Genomic DNA, 17,684 nt, shown 5'->3' on the forward strand with positions numbered 1-17,684 from the left:
TGAAGAAAAAGAAGCTTAGATCTGGACCAATGATGATAGGTGGTGGCGTATGAGTCATGGATGATGAATATTACGTGTCTGAAACTCTGAGGCCCAATTAAAAAACCAAATAAAGTCTCTTCTGTGGGAAGCGGTCTTATGTACCGATGTTGGGGGGGGGGGAAGGGCCCTTTTATTGGTTTATTTTCATGACTTTTGATTCTACTGTAATAAATGGCTAAAAGTACAATCAATCTGTAAGTGTAAATGAGATTAAGAGGGCGAAGCATGTCTGTTCTTTGTAAAAATTAGTAACGTTTATTGAGAATATTGAAGTTTATGGGGTGCCTGGGTGGCGCAGTCGGTTAAGCGTCTGACTTCAGCCAGGTCACGATCTCGTGGTCCATGAGTTCGAGCCCCGCGTCGGGCTCTGGGCTGATGGCTCAGAGCCTGGAACCTGTTTCCGATTCTGTGTCTCCCTCTCTCTCTGCCCCTCCCCCGTTCATGCTCTGTCTCTCTCTGTCCCAAAAATAAATAAACGTTGAGAATATTGAAGTTTATTAAGAAATGCAAGTGTTTTCAGTGTCTTGCCTCTTTGGCTAAGAATGATACAGACATTAAATCACAGTCAACATTCTTGTTCTTAGTCTGTGTCAAGTTTGATACTGCCTCGTTTGTTTAGAGAAAATAATAAATATGACCCTAATGTACTATATTCCTAAGTGACAGACTAAGTGAAGTTAAAATAGTCACATCAACAGAGTGTCTCTCAATCTTGTTATGCACTCTGCTTTTTATTCCTCAGGTGGACACACGTGAACTGATTAAGCACTTGGCTGTCAACAGGGGCTCCACTGGTCGTCCTTATGTTGGTGCATGTAGACCAAGGTAAGGACTAGTCAAATCTATCTCTTGGTTTGGGTTGTTTGTTTAGAGCGTTCATTGTAACATTGTGAAATGGTATTAAGTATATTCAAAGAGGCCTAACCGGTGCTTTGAGGATAAATATGGACGTGATATGCCTTGTTCTGTTGATTAACAGGTATTTGTATCAGTGAAGATATTTAATGAAGGAGGCATATTCAGGGAGGCGAATGATCCTATAGATAGACATTAGGGACATTAAGGCTCTTGTCCTTGAGTATTTGTGATAGATAGGTATTTATTTTATTGTTATCAGTGAATTGATGAATTGAGGAATAAACAAATAAAGACAGAAGGAAGGAAAGGGAAAGTCAAGGCTGGACCACTGATGACCACTGGTGGTGAATGAGTCATATCTGATGTCCATTCCTTCTGTTTGACGTGGTTCAATAGACACTTGTCAAGATTATACAAAGATCTTGTTCTTGGTCCTTGGGTTCGTGAATTTCACAAAATCTTATTATGAAGGAATAAATAAATGTATAAATTAAAATAAGGAGGAAGAGACTCAAGTAGTGTTCATTCTTAAAATGTATAGTATGGGAAATAATACTAATATGAATTGAAATTGATATTAAATGGATTAAGTGTACTGCATCTTTGACTAAGGCTGATATAGACTATGATAAGTAATCATTACTTCTCTGAGTCAGAACTCTGATGTGTAATTTGTTAAGATGAACATAACCTAAACGTTACCATTAATAAATAAATACCCAAATGACCATGTATATGATGGCTAGAAATAATGAGTCAGTGGAGAGAATGTCTCAGTCTTTTTATCATTTTCTCTGCTGGCTACTCTTCAATACAGATGCCCCAAGGAGATTTCAGCTTCTGTCATGGTAAAGATTGTCAAGAGACCAAGGTGAGTAATGGTCAAAGTTCTAGTCTTCGTTTGGGTCATTTGTTTCCCATCCAAGTACTAACCAGGCCCGAACCTGCTTAGCTTCCGAGATCAGACGAGATCGGGCACGTTCAGGGTGGTATGGCCATAGACATTGGGTCATTTGTTTAAAGGTATTTATGGTAGTATTAAAATGGAATAAATATAATAAAAATTTAATGATGTCCACATGTAAATATAATATGAAATATTATATTAATTCTTCAATAACGGAATATGTTAACCAATCAACCTTAAAGTTGATTACTCAAAGAGATATAGTTAGTCCATGTGGGAAATGATTCTATGGACTATGATCAGAATATTCAAATATCTTCTTGTTGGGTTTGGAAATCATATATTAATTATATTATTATCAATGAATTAATAGCCTATTCAATATAAATGTAGAAATGAATGAAGAAAAAGACATTCCAGTATAGACCAATGATCATAACTGGTAGCATGTTAATTAGGAACAATGAATGTCTGGAGCTCCAAGGTCCAACACAAAACATAGTTAGTTGAGTTCCTCTCTTGGAAATGATACTACAGACAGATACCAGAAATATACAAAAATCATGTTTTTATTTGGGTTCCTAGATTTGGATTTTATTATTACTAGTGGATCAATGATGGGACCATTAAACAAATAAAAAACAGAGAAAGAAGAAGAATATTACACGTTGCCCAACATGGGTGAGGCAAGAAATATTACTAATAACAATGAAAAAAGACACTGATGCCTCCTAAGAAATGAATGAATCTTTGCCTAAGGATCATATAAACTCTGATAAGTAAGAGTCAGTGTTAGTTCCTGGGTTAGTCTCGAGTTTGTTTCCTCTGTTAAGAGAACAAAAATCTACATCATAAACATTTTGCAGGTACCTGAACGACTAAATAAATGAAATGTGGTTCGCAAGAGGCAATGGGATAAGGTCCCAGTTTCCTTTATCGTCTGCTCTGCTCTGTACTCCTCGGAATTGACGCACTCGCGCTGATACAGGTGCTTCCATGGTTACATGCTTTCTGATTGCATACGTGTGTTTGGAGCATAGAGACCAATGTGAGTAGTGGTTGAAGTGTTTGTCTTTCTAGTGTCCTTTTTTTTTTTTTAAGGTGTTAACTATATATCGTTAAAAAGTACAAATCGTAATCAAGTAGGGGCGACTGTGGAATTGATTCTATTGATTAATAGGGGTTGATTGTATTGATTAATGCATACACGAAAAACACTAATTAATGAGAGCGATACATCGATCCTATTTGTCTCCTATAGGAGAGTGAAAATGATCTTACAGACGGATTAGAGATATTAAGCCTCTTTTTGTGTTTTTGTGAGTAAGAGGGTCTTGAAATTATTATTAGTGAATTAATGAATTAGTCGATAAAAAACTGAATGAAGGAAAAGAGGGACAATAATGGATCGATGATGACCACTGGTGGCGTATGAGTCCTATACGATGAATACATGTCTGGAACTCTGAGGTCCAAATGAAAGGCAATCTAGTCCAGTGCCCTTTGTGAAGCGATACCATTAGACAGATACCATGAATTTAAAGGGATCATGTTTTGGGTTTATGTTCATGCATTCTCTATTTTTATAATCAGATCAAGGAGATAATCAATAATGTATAAACAAGCAAAGATTAAGGTCATGAGGCATTGTCCAATTACAAAAATATGTAGTGAGACAAGAAATGCTATTAATATATATTGAAAACACACTCCCATCCACCAATAGTAAATGATACAGAGGTGTTGCCTCTTGGGCTAAGGATTGTATAGCTGTCGTGTTAAATAGTAATTGGCAATGTTCATAATCCATGTCAGCGGCAAGGTCATTATTGTTCTTTTATTAGGAGAAATTAAATAAACATTTCTCCCAACTGCAGATTCCCGAAATGACCCACTAAATGAAAGATAGAATGCAAAGACCAGTGGAAATTAGGTGTCTAGCTTTTTGTTATCATCTGCTCTGTTCCCTGCAGAGTGGATGCACTCAAGTTGATTTAAGCATCTTCCATGATCACAAGTTCTATGGCTGCATCTATGTGTTAGAGAGTGGAAATCAAGAGAAGTAAGAGTCAGTGTTCTCTCAGTTTGGGAGGCTTGTTTAAGGGTATTCACTGTGGTATTAAAAATGTGAAATATAATCAGCGAATGCCAACCATTGCCCCCGAATGCCATTAACATGAAGCGTTGTGTTTATTAATCCATATACAACACATTGAGGTCAGTTAATGAAAGAAATGAATTGCTCGGGGAAATAATTCTATAGACAGATGTTACAGATTAGTTCATGCCAACCGTGCACTAATGATAAAGAGTTTGAAATGAGCATGTTGGCTAATCCATACTCAATACTGAGGTCAGTTAGCAAAGCAGATCTTGACTATTTTCCCTGTAGAAAATTATTTTATGTACCGAAGTTAGGGGTATTAAAGCTATTTTTAATAATCTCATGGGTATTTTTTCTTAGTGAATTAGTGAATTAATCTCTAACAAAATTATAATTCAGTGAAGAAAAAGAGTGATATCTGGACCAATACTGAGGGCCAGTAGCATATGAGGCAAGGTTGAAGAAGGCTGATCTACAACTTTGTGATCCAATGCAAATCCAGTGCAAAAAGAAATCTAGTCCATTGCTTCTGTGATAAATGGTCCTGTAAGCAGTAGTTAGAGATATTCAAGAATATTATTCTTGGGTTTTTGAGTTTCACAAATATTGACTGTTTATTAAAAATTAATCAATGCAATAATAACTAAAAATGTATGAATGAAGGAAGGGAAAATAGGGCCAAATGTGGAATAGCTATAGCATATGTAATGAAACTAACATCATTACCAATCCATTTCTAAGGAACAGAAGTCCATTAAAAATTTATGAAGGCGTTTACACCTCATCAGAAGGGATGTGTGGACAGAGGTGTGTAATTGTTGATGTTCACGTTCTGTGCTGTCTTTGGCTTGCAGGTGTTTTTGTTTTCATTTTTTAATTGAGAAATAGGGGAAGCATGAAAATTTTCTATTTGCAACAACATGGATGGATCTATAGTGTACTATGCTAAGTGAAATAGGTCAATCAGAGAAAGACAAATACCATATGATCTCATTCATTTGTGGAATTTAAGAAATGAGACAGATGAGCATGCGGGACAAAAACAAAGAGGCAAACTATAAAACATACTCTTAACTCTAGAGAACAAACTGAGGGTTGCTGGAGGGGAGGTGGGTGGGGAGATAGGCTAAATGGGTGATGGTATTAAGGAGGGCACCTGCTGGGGTGAGCATTGGGTATTCTATGTAAGTGATGAATCACTAAACTCTACTCCTGAAACTAATATTACACTATATGTTAACTAATTGGAATTTGTATAAAAACTTGAAAAAAAAGAGAGCCAAGCAAGGGCCAATGATGTGAATGGAATGCATTTTGAATGTGTCTTGTGGTTAAGTCACTTCTGTACTATTGAAGTTCATTTCAAAAGGAGATTTGGTATATTACATCCGCGAGAATAAATCTATAGCTAGACAGTAATTTGGAAGAATCTAATCATGGAATCCTGGGAATTTATTGCATTATTCTAAGGGAATAAATGAACAAAACCAGTAGATGACAGATAGGTAGGTACATAGGTAAATAGATGAAGAGAGTAATTAATGCTGGATTAATTGGGAAAAATGTTGGCAAGGTTGACATTTTTGTTTATACAATTGGGAAACATTGCAGTATATTAAGAAATCAGTAGGTTAAAGGTTAACCCCTCTGGGTTGGCGTACTACAACTCACTTGAGTGAGCACCAAAATCACCTGCAAGAGTGGTTAAACTATAGATTTCCAGTCCCACCCTCAGCATTTCTGCTTTGGCGGGATTCAAGGTGGGGGGGGGGGATCCAAGGATCTGCATTGCAAATATGTTCGCACACTGATAATGCATCATTTAGAAACAACGGTTTGAGAATCACTGCTTTAAGTCAGATGTATGTAATAGTTAATGCCCTTGCTTTGGATCAGTGGTAAGTACCAGGTTGTTTATTTTATTAAGACAAAAAAGAGAGGAAAACTAAGAAACAGACTGTTAACTACAGAGAACACACTGGTGGTTACCAGGGAGGAGGTGGTGGTGGGGGGGTGGGTAAAATAGGTGATGGGGATTAAGGAGTGCTCCTGCGATGAGCACCCAGTGTTGTAGGGAGGTGTTGAATCACTCAATTCCACACTTGAAACTAAGTAATAATAATAATAATAATAATAATAATAATAATAATAATGAAAAACAAGGAGCAAGGTAATAGATACATTAATTAATAAATATCTGAAACTTCAAGCAAATGAAAGGAGAAAGCATGATTCAATGGAGAAAATAGCTCATTCTTTTAACATCATCTTTATGCTCTGCAAACGGATGCACCTGAACTGATTACACATTCTGTGTAGATTCCAATGGTGAGGAACCAACGTTTATGATTAATTTTTAAAAAATGTTTACTTGGGGCGCCTGGGTGGCTCAGTCGGTTGAGCGTCCGACTTCAGCTCAGGTCACAGTCTCACGGTTCGTGAGTTCGAGCCCCGCATCAGGCTTTGGGCTGATGGCTCAGAGCCTAGAGCCTGCTTCCGATTCTGTGTCTCCCTCATTCTCTGCCCCTCCCCCATTCATGCTCTGTCTCTCTCTGTCTCAAAAATAAATAAACATTAAAAAAAATTAAAAAGTTTACTTATTTATTTTGAGAGAGAGAGAGGGAGAATGAGTGGGGGAGGGGCAGAGAGAGAGAGAGGAAGAGAGAATCCCAAGCAGGCTCCATGCTGTCAGCACAGAGCCCAATGCAGGACTCGATCTCATGAACCATGAGATCATAACCTGATCTGAAGTCAAGAATCAGATGGTTAACCAACTAAGCCACCCGGGTGCCCCTAAAGTTTATGATTACTTTGATTTAGTATTACTTGGAATGATTTTATTTTATTTTTTAAGTTTTTATTTAAATTCCAGCTAGTTAACGTACATCGTAGTATTAGCTTCAGGGGTACAGCAGAGTGATTCAGCACCTCCATACGTCATCCTGGGCTCATCACAACGCGTGCCCTCCTTAATCCCCATCGCCTCTTTCTCCCATCCCCCACCCACCTCTCCTACTTGGGATGATTTTAAAAATAGATCAAACCCATGTCACTCCTTTTTATAACTTTTTAAATTTCTATCTCAGTGTCTCCCTAAACACTCCTTAACTGATAAAGTCGTAAACTATTTTTGTTATGAGGACGAAGCACATAGGAGATGGACGTAGTAGTCAGTGTCTTAGTTCTGATGGGAGTGGTCTAGATATATAAATATGCAATTACACGAAAAAGGCAAACCATGGACCAGTGATGCGAATGGAATGCATTCTGATCTATACCTTACGATCAACACATCTATGATGTACCAAGGTCCCGTGCAAAAAGGGATTGAAGCGTTTATACCTGTGGGAGTGAGCCTATATATAGATTACAGTAATAGTCAAGGATCATGTTCTTAGTCTTTGGTGCTTTGTGGATTTTGCTTTTGTTTCTTTTTTTTAATTAAATTTTTTAAAATATTTATTTATTTTTGAGAGAGAGAGAGAGAGAGAGCAGGGGAGGGGTGGAGAGGGACAGAGTCACAGAATCACAAGCAGGCTCCAGGCTCTGAGCTGTCAGCACAGAGCCTGGTGCGGGGCTTGAACTCACGAGTGGTGAGATCGTGACCTGAGCCTAAGTCAGGCACTCGACCAACTGAGCCACCCAGGTGCCGCCATTTTGCTTTTATTTTAATCAATAAATGAGAGGAACAAATATGTCAGTGCATAAAGGTGAAAAGAGTGAGGCATATCCAACTATGAAAATACGTGGTGAGGCAAGAATTACTATGAATATAGCTTGGAACGATTGGACTTCATTAATAAAGAGATCAAGGGGGTTACATTTTGGGTAGGGAGAATACAGATGATGATATGTAATAGTATGTGTTCTTGCTTTGAGTTAGTGGTGAGTTCAAGTGGTTCATTTACCAAGAGAAAAAGAAGGAAGTAACACTATAAAATAATAAATACCCAGTGACTAAGAAAACGAATCAGTTAATAAATACCTAGCACCTTCTTTGCTTCGTACTCTTCAGAAGGGAGGCTGGAGCTGATTTCTGTTTAGGCGCGATCAAGATTATCACATAGGCTCTGTGTCAGAGAAGAGACTAAAGTGAGTACCAGCCAAGATCTCGTTTTCATTCAGGTCATTTGTTTTTTGTTTTTTGTTTTTTGTTTTTTTTATTTTTTTTTTCCAACGTTTATTTATTTTGGGGACAGAGAGAGACAGAGCATGAACGGGGGAGGGGCAGAGAGAGAGGGAGACACGGAATCGGAAACAGGCTCCAGGCTCTGAGCCATCAGCCCAGAGCCTGACGCAGGGCTCGAACTCACGGACCGCGAGATCGTGACCTGGCTGAAGTCAGACGCTTAACCGACTGCGCCACCCAGGCGCCCCTCATTCAGGTCATTTGTTTAAGGGCTTGTACAGTATTATTAAAAATTATTACATTAGTAAAATGTTGACTATTGTCCAATAACGAATAAGATATAAAACATGTTGATTGATGATGTGCAACATTGAGATTGATTAACAGAAGAAACATAGTCCATGTGGGAAATGGGTGTATAGGCAGATGCTAGGGACATTCAAGCATCTTGCCCTTGAGGTTGTTTTGTAAGTCATCTAATTTTTTATTATTGTCAGACAACTAATGATGCAATGGATAACAAATATAGACACAAATTAAGAGAAAAAAAAAAAAAAGAAAAGAAACCCAAACATGGACCAGGGATGATGGCTGGTGGTATACAAGTTCATGGACGGTAAAAATAAGTATCTAAAACTCTGAGATCCAACACAAAACATAATTAGTTCAATCCCTCTTTTGGAAATGATCTTATGGACAGATGTAAGAAATATATAAAGGTCATGTTCTTATTTTGGATTTAAAGATTTAAATTTATTATCATCAGTGGATCAATGTTAGAACCATTTAAGAAATATAAATAGAGAGAGAATGAAGGACTGTCCAATTATGAACGTATGTGGTGAGGCAGGACATATTATTAATAAAAATTAAAAACGTTGATCCCCATTAAGAAATAAATGGATTGTGGGGCACCTGGGTGGCTCAGTCGGTTAAGTGTCTGACTTCAGCTCAGGTCATGATCTTGCAGTTCGTGAGTTCGAGCCCCGTGTCAGGCTCTGTGCTGACAGCTCAGAGCCTGGAGCCTGCTTGGATTCTCTTTCTCTCTCTCTCTCTCTCTCCTGCTCCTCTCCCTTGCTCGTGAGCATGCTCTCTCTCTTCAAGATAAAAAATTGAAAAAAAAAAAAAAGGAAGAAATGGATCAAGGGTATTACTTCTTTGGCTATGAATTATGCAGACACAGGTAATTAAAAATCAATTTTTAAATTCTGGATCAGTTACAAGTTCAAGGTTGTTCCCTTTGTTAGTAGAAAAAAACATATATATATGTATGTATATATATATCTATATATATAAATGAAAAATGAACATATTCATAAAATTGAGTAAATGAAATGTGGAAAGGAAGGGTAAGTGTAGATAAGGGCTTACGTTTCTTTATCAACTTCTCTGCTCTGTACTCCTCAGAATGGATGCACTTGGGGTGACGTGAGCATCGTCCATGGCCACGAGCTCTGTGGTTGCATGTATGCATTAGGAGCGTGGAGACCCATGTGAGTAATAGTCAAAGTTCTTGTGTGGCTTTGGGTGGTTTGCTTAAGAATATCCACTGTATGTGAATGAATGACTTAAGAAACAGTTTAGAAGTGAACAGAGAGAAAGCCCGCCAATCCTGGACCGATGATGACGGCTGGTGGCGTATGAGTCATGGATGATGGTGAATAATGTGTGTCTGAAACTCTGAGGTCCAACCGGGCATTCTCTTTGTTTGACAGGATGCTGCAGGCAGAAGTCAGGACTATGCGAAGATCTTGGTTTTGGCCTCTGTGTTTGTTCATGCATTTTCATTCCGTTATTATAATTGGAGGAATGAAAATAAGCAACAAATCCATACGGCAAAGATCCATACGGCAAAGCATGCTCTAATTATAAAAATATGTGGTGAGGCAAGAAATAGTATTAATAAATTTGAAAAGAGTGAAGTCCGACAAGGAATAAATGGTTACATGACTGTTAAGTCTTTGGCTAAGGATCATCTAGACAAAATAAATAATAGTGTTCATTTTCTGGGTCAGGGGCAAGGTCTAAGTTGTTCATTTTCTTTTTTTTTTTTTAATGTTTATTTCAGAGACAGAGAGAGACAGAACATGAGCGGGGGAGGGGCAGAGAGAGAGGGAGACCCAGAATCCGAAGCAGGCTCCAGGCTCTGAGATGTCATCACGGAGCCTGATGCGGGGCTTGGACTCACGAACCGTGAGATCATGACCTGAGCCGCAGTTGGTTGCTCAACTGACTGAGCCACCCAGGCGGCCCTAAGTTGTTCATTTTCTTAAGAGAAAATGAAATATGTACAGGAGACTCTTCATGAGGGATTGCCTAGGTCACTGAGAAGTGAAATGCAGGAGCAAGGATCAATGACGAGGAGGCCGTAATGTGTTATCATCCTCTCTGCTCTGTACTCCTCAGAATGGACGCACTCAATGTCATTCACGTGTCTTCAGGTTTAGTAGCTGTGTGCTTTGCATCTGCGTCTTAGGAGCCTGGACGACAATGTGAGTCGTAGTCAATGTGCTTCTCTTAGATTGAATGTTTTGGCTTTTTAAAATTACTGTATTATTAAAAAGTGTTTAAGGTAATCAAGAAGCCCAAACATACCCATATCGCATTATCACTGATGTGAACCAATATGATGTTAACTGATATGGAAAACACTGAGTTCAGTTAATGAAAGAGTTCGTTCTCAGTGGAAGTGATCTTATCGATAGATGTTAAGGCTATTCGAGGATTTTGTGATTTTTATTCTGGTGACTTGTGTTTATTTCTATATTAGGTAGTTAATCAATAAACATACCAATCAACAGATAGAAAAAAGAAGCCAGTCCTGGACCAATGATGATGACTGATGATGGCATAGGAGTCATGTGTGATGAATGCTATGTGTCTGGAACTCTGAGGTCCAACAAAAACAGATCCATTCCACGTTGTTGAAATGGGCCTATACAGATGTCAGAATATACGAGGGTCTTGTTTTTGGTCTTGGCTTTTATTCGTTCTTATTCTACAAATATAATCAGATCAGTGAAAATAGCAATAAACATATTACAGATAAATAAAGGTGATGGGAGTAAAGCATGGTCTGATTATAAAAATACGTGGTGAGATATGAAGTACAATGAATATATTTTGCAAACACTGATGGTAAATGAAAATAAATGGTACAGGATGTTTCCCTTTTTTCTGAGTATGAGTAGCGGTCCATGTTCATACTCTTTGTCAGCAGCAATATTGATGTTATTTGGTCACTTAAGAGAACGTAAGATAGATATGATCACAACTTACTAATTGACCCCATGGCTGAATAAACAAAGGTGGAATTAAGGACCAAGGGAGAGGATGTCTTCATCTTTTTGTTGTTGTTGTTCTTCTGCTCTTTTGTATTCCACAGAATGGATGTGTTCCAGCTGATAGAAGATCATCCATGGTCGGGTGCACTATGTTTTGGGGAGTATGGAGACCAGTGTGAGTAACGTTCTGTGTTCTTCTTGGCTAGACTATTGTTTTAAAAGAGATTTTCACTGTGTTATTAAAAAGCATTAAATATAATCACACAAAATGAATGAAATCTTACCATTTGGATTGACATTGATGGGGCTAGAGACTGTTAGGCTAAGCGAAATGTCAGTCCGAGAAAAACAGTTACCATATGATCTCAATCATATGTGGAATTTAAGAAACAAAACAAACATGAAGAGGGGGTGAGAGAGAGAGAGAGAGAGAGAGAGAGAGAGAGAGAGAGAGAGAGAGAGGCATACCAAGAAACAGACTCTTAAGTGTAGAGAACAAACTGATGGTTAGCAGAGGAGAGGTGGGCGGGGGTTGGGTGAAATAGTGGATGGGGATTAAGGAGGGCACCTGTGATGAGCACCGGGTCTTGTATGGAAGTGTTGAATCACTATATTGTACACCTGAAACTGAATGTTACATTCAGTTACACTGAATGTTAACTAAGTGGAATTCAAATAAATACTTGAAAAGATTATTTAATAAAATCAAAGAAGGTGAGACATACCAGTGTTAAATATCAGATTAATATGAAACACTGTTGATTAGCGCATATATGAAACACTAAACTGAGTTAATGAGAGGAATTAGGTCTCAGTGGAAATGATTGTGTAGATGGATGTTAGAGATACTAAAGAATATTATTCTTGTTTCTTCGTGTGATTTATTTATATTTCTTTATTAATGAATTAAACTATGAACGAATGTAGGTGGTCATGGAGAAAGAAAGCCAGTCCTGGACCCACCAGTGACAATGGGTGATAATATATGAGTCATATATTATGGAGATGTGTCTGGAACTCTGAGGTCCAACACAGGTGGAATCTGGTCCAGTCTCCTTTATGCAGGGAACCTATAGATGGATGTCAGGAATGTACAAGGATTTTGTTCTTGGTCTTGAGTTCATGAAGCTTTAAAATATTATTATGAAAGTGTCAATGGAAGAATAAATAAACATATATAAATGACTAAAGATGGGAACAATGAACCTTTTTTTCATAAGCAAAATAAAGTATATACTAAGGAAAATACATATTAGTATAAGGAATGGATAAAAAAAGGACTGTGTATATTATGTATTTGACTAAGGGTGATTTAGACAGTGATAGGTAATAATCAGTATGTCTCTCAGTCAGGCATTAGTTTGAAGTTTATTTTCTTAAGGAGAAAAAGAAATAAATATTACCAAAAACTAATACATGTTCAAATGACTATGTAAATGAATGGTGGAAACTATGGAGACAATAACTCACTCTTTTATCACATTGTCTGCTTGTCTCATATTTAATCATATCTTCAGAGTTAATTCATTGAGCTGATTTTAGTATCCATGGTGATTAAGACTGTCATGTTACCTTTGTGTTAGAAAAGACACCAAGGTGAATAATTGTCAAAGATCTTACCTTGGTGTGGGTGATTTAAGAGCATTCACAGTATTATCAAAAAGTAATAAATATCATCAAAAAATTAACTATGGCCCAATGACAAATGTGATATGAAATATTAATGTTCGTTCATTGATACTGTACAACTCTGAGGTTGATTAGTGAAAGATATAATCTATGTGTTATATGATTCTACAGATAGAAGTTAGTTAGGTTTATTCAAGGGTCTTTTTCTGTGATTTTATGAATTGCGTATTTATTTTTATTATCAAGGTATTAGCAATTTAATCATTACAAGTGTAGAGACAAATGAAGAGAAACAGGTCCAAACATAGACCAGTGGTGATGACTGGTGGGGTAGGAATTGTACACGTGAGTGTTACCTGTCTGTAACTCTGAGTCCACATAAAATAAGATGTGGCCTATTTTCTGTTGTAAACGATCCCATGGGTCAATGTAGAAATATGCAAAGCTCATATTCTTTTTTTTAAAGATTATTTTATTTATTTTGAGAGAGAGAGAGTGCAGGGGATGGGGGCAGAGAGAGAGAGGGAGAATCCCAAGCAGGCTCCATGCTGTCAGCACAGAGCCCAACATGGGGCTCGACCCCGTGAACCATGAGATCATGACCTGAGCCAAAGTTGGACACTTAACCGACTGAGCCACCCAGTCGTTCCACCAAGTGCATCTTCTTATTTTAGATTCATATGTTTAAATTGATTATTATAAATAAACCAGCAACCAAGCCAGTAAAAATGTAAAATATAGATAAATAAGGTGAAACACTGTCCAGCTAGGAATATATGTGGTGACACGGAAGTCTTGCTAATAACATTGAAAACATTCCTGCTCATTAAGCAATAAAAAGAATAAGCATTTTTGCCTTTTTTACTTAAGAATTATATAGGCACTGACAAATAAGAGGCATTTGTATTGTTCTTGGTCAGTGTCAAGTTGAAGCTTTTCTTTAGCTAAAACAAATACCTCATTATGAAAAATTAATGAGCGTCCAAATGAATAAATGAAATGCGTTAGAGAAGAATCAGTGGAGATAGGACCTGAAATTTTTTGTTTTCTGCTCTACTTTGCACTCCTTAGAATGGGACCCGTCGAGATTTAAGGATTCTTCCACGGTCACGTGATCTCGGGTTGCATTCATGTGTTAGGAACATGGAGACCATGTGAGTAATAGTCAAAGTTTCAGTCTTTGTTTCAGGGTGTTCAGTGCATTATTGAAAACTGCAGAGTATAACTGATGAAATCCAAATAGCCCACTGAGAGAAATGGGATTAGTATGAAGCATTATATTGATTACTGAATATAATAAAAATTGAGGATAATTAATGAAAGTGATATTGACATGAGAATGATTCTAAATAGATCCTAGGGATTTCTAGGCTCTTTGTGGGTTTCTGCGAATAAGTATTTTTAAAATTGTGATTACTGAATTATGAATTTATCAATAAATAATGTAGAAACAAATGGTGACAAACAGGGACAATATTGGATCGATGATGACCACTGGTGGCGTATGAGTCATATACGATGAATACGTGTCTGGAACTCTGAGGTCCAAAACAGATGAAATCTAGTTCATTGTCCCCATTTGATGCTGTCTAGAGGCAAAGATCAGGAATATATAAAGATCGTGGTTTTGGTCATTATGTCCATGAGTTTTCATCCTATTTTTATCATTGGATCGATGAAATGATTAATACACAAGTGTGTAAACAGATTTAAATGAAGAATATGAAGCCTTGCCCAGTTATGAAAATATGTGGCGAGGCAAAAATTACTATAATATAGTAATAATTCATTATATTGCAAAAACTGGTATCCATTAGGAAAGAGATGCTATGAGGGTGTTACCTCTTTGGCTAAAGTTGATGGCAAGCGTTAAGTGATAGTGTTTATTTTCTTTGGCATGGGCAAGATCGATATGGTTTGTTTACTTAATAGAAAATGAAATATATGTTGTCCCAAACCACTACCTACCTAAATGACTGACTGAAAGTTGGAACACAGGGATGAATGAACACAAGGTCTCAATCTTTTTATCATCCGCTCTGTCTTGTACCCCTTAGAATGGTCGCGCTCGGCTGAATTAGACTTTCCACCATAGTCATGAGCCCTGTTTGCCTCTATGTGTTAAGAGCATGGATCACAACGTGAGTAATAGTCAAAATTCTTTTCTTGGTTTTGTGGTTTTTCAAAAAGGCTTTCACTGCCTTATTAAAAAGTTATGAAAAATAATTTATGATTGCCGGCATTGGCAAATAATTAGAATGAGGTTACCATGAAGCATTATGTTAATTAATCTATGTAGGAAACATTGAGGTCAATTAATGAACGGTATACCTTGTCAGTGAGAATTCTGTAGACAATATTTGAGATATTCAAGGGACCTGTATCGAGTTTTTGCGACCCCTCCCTAGGTATTGTTTGATTATTATTAGTGAACTGATGAAATAATCAATAAACTATGTAGACATGATTGAAGATAATCAGGGACATACCTGGATAAATGACAGCAGGTGTTGACATATGAGTCTTTGATGATGAACCCTACAGGTCTGGAACTCTGAGGTCCAGTACAGAAGAAATCCAGTCCTCCCCCCCCCCCCCCACCGCCCCCGCCTCATTTGCAGTGATCCTTTAGAGAGATGTCAGGCATAAGTGAGTTCATGTTCTTGGCCTTTGTGTACATGAACGTTTAAACGTACCATTATAAAAAATAAATAGGATTAATAACATATAAACGAATAAATATGAAGAGGGCGAAGCATTGTCCATTGCCAAAATATATAATAGGTAAAATGTTAATGTAAGTCAGAATGGAAAATAAAAGATTCATGTGTCTATGTCTGAGTAAGAAGGATGTGGATAATGGAAAGGAATAGTTACTGAGTCAGTTATGGCTTCAACAGTTGATTTATTAAGGGAAAAATCACAACAATATCATCAATGCCGAAATGGTACGAGCAAGGAGTTGGGGATATATGAATCAATGGAGAGAATATCTCGATATTTTTGTCATCTTGTCTGCTTGTCACTCTTCAGAACAGATGCTTGAACTGATTTCAGCTTCTGCTGTGATCAAGGTTGTCATGCTTCCTTTGAGTATGGAAAGAGGTGAAGGCCAACATGGTCAAAGTGGCTATCTTGGAATGGGACATTTGTTTAAGGGTAATCAGGGTATCATGGAAGAGTACGAAATTAATAAAAAATTATCCATGGCCTCATGATAAATGTGGTAGGAAACACCGTGTTAATCAATAAAAAATGTACAGGACGGAGGTTGATTGAGACAAGAGTTAACAGTCCGTTTGGATAATGATTCTGTAAACTGATGTTAGGGATATTCAAGGATCTTATTTTTGGCTTTTTGTGAACCATGTATTATTTTTATAATTATCAATGAAGTAATTATTTAATTTATAAAAAGTAGAAATGAAGTAAGAAGCGACTCAGTCGTGGACCAATGATGGCCAGTGGTGTAGGAGTCATGGACAATGAAACTATATGTCTGAAACTCTGAGGTCCAACACAGAACATAATAATTTGGTCTGTTCCTTCTGTTGAAATTGTTCTCCACAGAGAGATGTCAGGAGTAAAATCATATTCCTGTAATTTTCATAGCTACCGGTTTGTTATTATTAATGGATCAATGATAGAAACCATCAAGCAGATATAAATAAACATATAAGGAAGAGTAGGGTGAGGAATTGTCCAAAGACAAACACATGTGGCAAGGCAGATGATATTATTACTAAAAGTTGAAAACACTGATGCCCATTAAATAAATAGATAAAAAGGTCATCTCTTTGAGCACGGTTATATAGACATGCCTAAGTGAGAGTTGCTTTACTTCTTCCTCAGACTAAAGATTGAGTTTTTGTAAGATGAAAATATATAGAAAGAAAAAATAATAAATACTTAAATACTGGGTAAATGAAATATAGAAAGCAAGGATCAATCCCGATTATGTTTCAGTTTTCCTTATCATCTGCTCTGTTCTGCACGCCTCAGAATGAACTCCCTAGGGATGATGCTCCATGGACATACATTCGCCTCTGTAATAGGGAGGATGGAGATTAATGTAAGTAATAGTTGAAGTTTTTTTCTCAGTTTAAGTGGGTTTAAGTTATTCACTGTATTATTAAAAAGTGTAAAATATAATTAAGGAAGGCAGCTGTATCTCAGTGTTAAATATGGGATGTATGAAACACATTGATTAATGCACATAGGAAAGGCTGAAGTATTAATGAGAGAGCTACATTGAGGTGAGATTAATTCTATATTTAGATTTGAGACTTCAAGTCTCTTGTTTAAAATTGTACTGCTTGAAAATTATTCGTGAATTCATGAATTCACTAATTAGTGCGTTAGTGAATTATTTGATCAATAAACAAATACGAATCTATGTAGGAAAAAAGGGGCGATATTGGATCAATGATGACCACTGGTGGCGTATGAGTCGTTCGCGATGAATACGTGTCTGGAACTCTGAGGTCCAACAGAAAATTGGTGTAGGCCATTCCTATTGTTTGAAGGCATCCTATGGACAGATTTCAGGAATAAATAAAGGGTTTATTTTTGGTCTTGGTATTCATGTATTTTTGTTTTATTATTATAATTGGATAAATGTGAGAATCAATAAATACATAAATAAACAAATGAATAGCGTGAAGCATTGTCCAATTATAAAAATATGTGGTGAGGCAAGGAATACTATTAATATTTTATGGAAACCTTGAA

At 37.0% G+C, this 17,684-nt stretch overlaps 1 long non-coding RNA gene, 11 other non-coding genes and 2 pseudogenes across 17 annotated transcripts in view; all 14 read left to right on the forward strand.

Annotated features, from left to right (window-relative positions):
* Positions 1 to 17,684, forward strand: part of LOC105260691 — a 92,294-nt gene that overhangs the window by 73,655 nt on the left and 955 nt on the right. For all 6 annotated transcript variants that reach the window (XR_006599989.1, XR_006599988.1, XR_006599992.1 and 3 more), the window contains 9 exons: positions 785 to 867; positions 1,718 to 1,771; positions 2,674 to 4,718; positions 9,448 to 9,533; positions 10,447 to 10,532; positions 11,426 to 11,499; positions 14,025 to 14,107; positions 15,011 to 15,094; positions 16,956 to 17,025. This is a non-coding gene — a long non-coding RNA (uncharacterized LOC105260691). The remainder of the gene's footprint in view (positions 1 to 784; positions 868 to 1,717; positions 1,772 to 2,673; positions 4,719 to 9,447; positions 9,534 to 10,446; positions 10,533 to 11,425; positions 11,500 to 14,024; positions 14,108 to 15,010; positions 15,095 to 16,955; positions 17,026 to 17,684) is intronic.
* LOC111561168 lies at positions 23 to 97 on the forward strand. Its single transcript, XR_002743529.1, has one exon. It is a non-coding gene; the product is annotated as a small nucleolar RNA SNORD113/SNORD114 family (small nucleolar RNA).
* On the forward strand, positions 1,222 to 1,293 carry LOC111561201. Its single transcript, XR_002743559.1, has one exon. It is a non-coding gene; the product is annotated as a small nucleolar RNA SNORD113/SNORD114 family (small nucleolar RNA).
* Positions 2,230 to 2,297, forward strand: LOC111561206 (annotated as a pseudogene).
* On the forward strand, positions 3,212 to 3,283 carry LOC111561157. The gene has a single exon (XR_002743518.1). It is a non-coding gene; the product is annotated as a small nucleolar RNA SNORD113/SNORD114 family (small nucleolar RNA).
* LOC111561203 lies at positions 8,615 to 8,689 on the forward strand. The gene has a single exon (XR_002743561.1). It is a non-coding gene; the product is annotated as a small nucleolar RNA SNORD113/SNORD114 family (small nucleolar RNA).
* On the forward strand, positions 9,654 to 9,731 carry LOC111561173. Its single transcript, XR_002743534.1, has one exon. It is a non-coding gene; the product is annotated as a small nucleolar RNA SNORD113/SNORD114 family (small nucleolar RNA).
* Positions 10,863 to 10,940, forward strand: LOC111561177. Its single transcript, XR_002743537.1, has one exon. It is a non-coding gene; the product is annotated as a small nucleolar RNA SNORD113/SNORD114 family (small nucleolar RNA).
* Positions 12,279 to 12,354, forward strand: LOC111561200. Its single transcript, XR_002743558.1, has one exon. It is a non-coding gene; the product is annotated as a small nucleolar RNA SNORD113/SNORD114 family (small nucleolar RNA).
* LOC111561202 lies at positions 13,259 to 13,331 on the forward strand. The gene has a single exon (XR_002743560.1). It is a non-coding gene; the product is annotated as a small nucleolar RNA SNORD113/SNORD114 family (small nucleolar RNA).
* On the forward strand, positions 14,431 to 14,502 carry LOC111561156. Its single transcript, XR_002743517.2, has one exon. It is a non-coding gene; the product is annotated as a small nucleolar RNA SNORD113/SNORD114 family (small nucleolar RNA).
* Positions 15,444 to 15,518, forward strand: LOC111561190. The gene has a single exon (XR_002743548.1). It is a non-coding gene; the product is annotated as a small nucleolar RNA SNORD113/SNORD114 family (small nucleolar RNA).
* LOC111561187 lies at positions 16,401 to 16,471 on the forward strand (annotated as a pseudogene).
* Positions 17,372 to 17,443, forward strand: LOC111561160. Its single transcript, XR_002743521.1, has one exon. It is a non-coding gene; the product is annotated as a small nucleolar RNA SNORD113/SNORD114 family (small nucleolar RNA).

Source organism: Felis catus, chromosome B3, assembly GCF_018350175.1.
Source record: "Felis catus isolate Fca126 chromosome B3, F.catus_Fca126_mat1.0, whole genome shotgun sequence".
In the NCBI taxonomy this organism is placed as follows: domain Eukaryota; kingdom Metazoa; phylum Chordata; class Mammalia; order Carnivora; family Felidae; genus Felis; species Felis catus.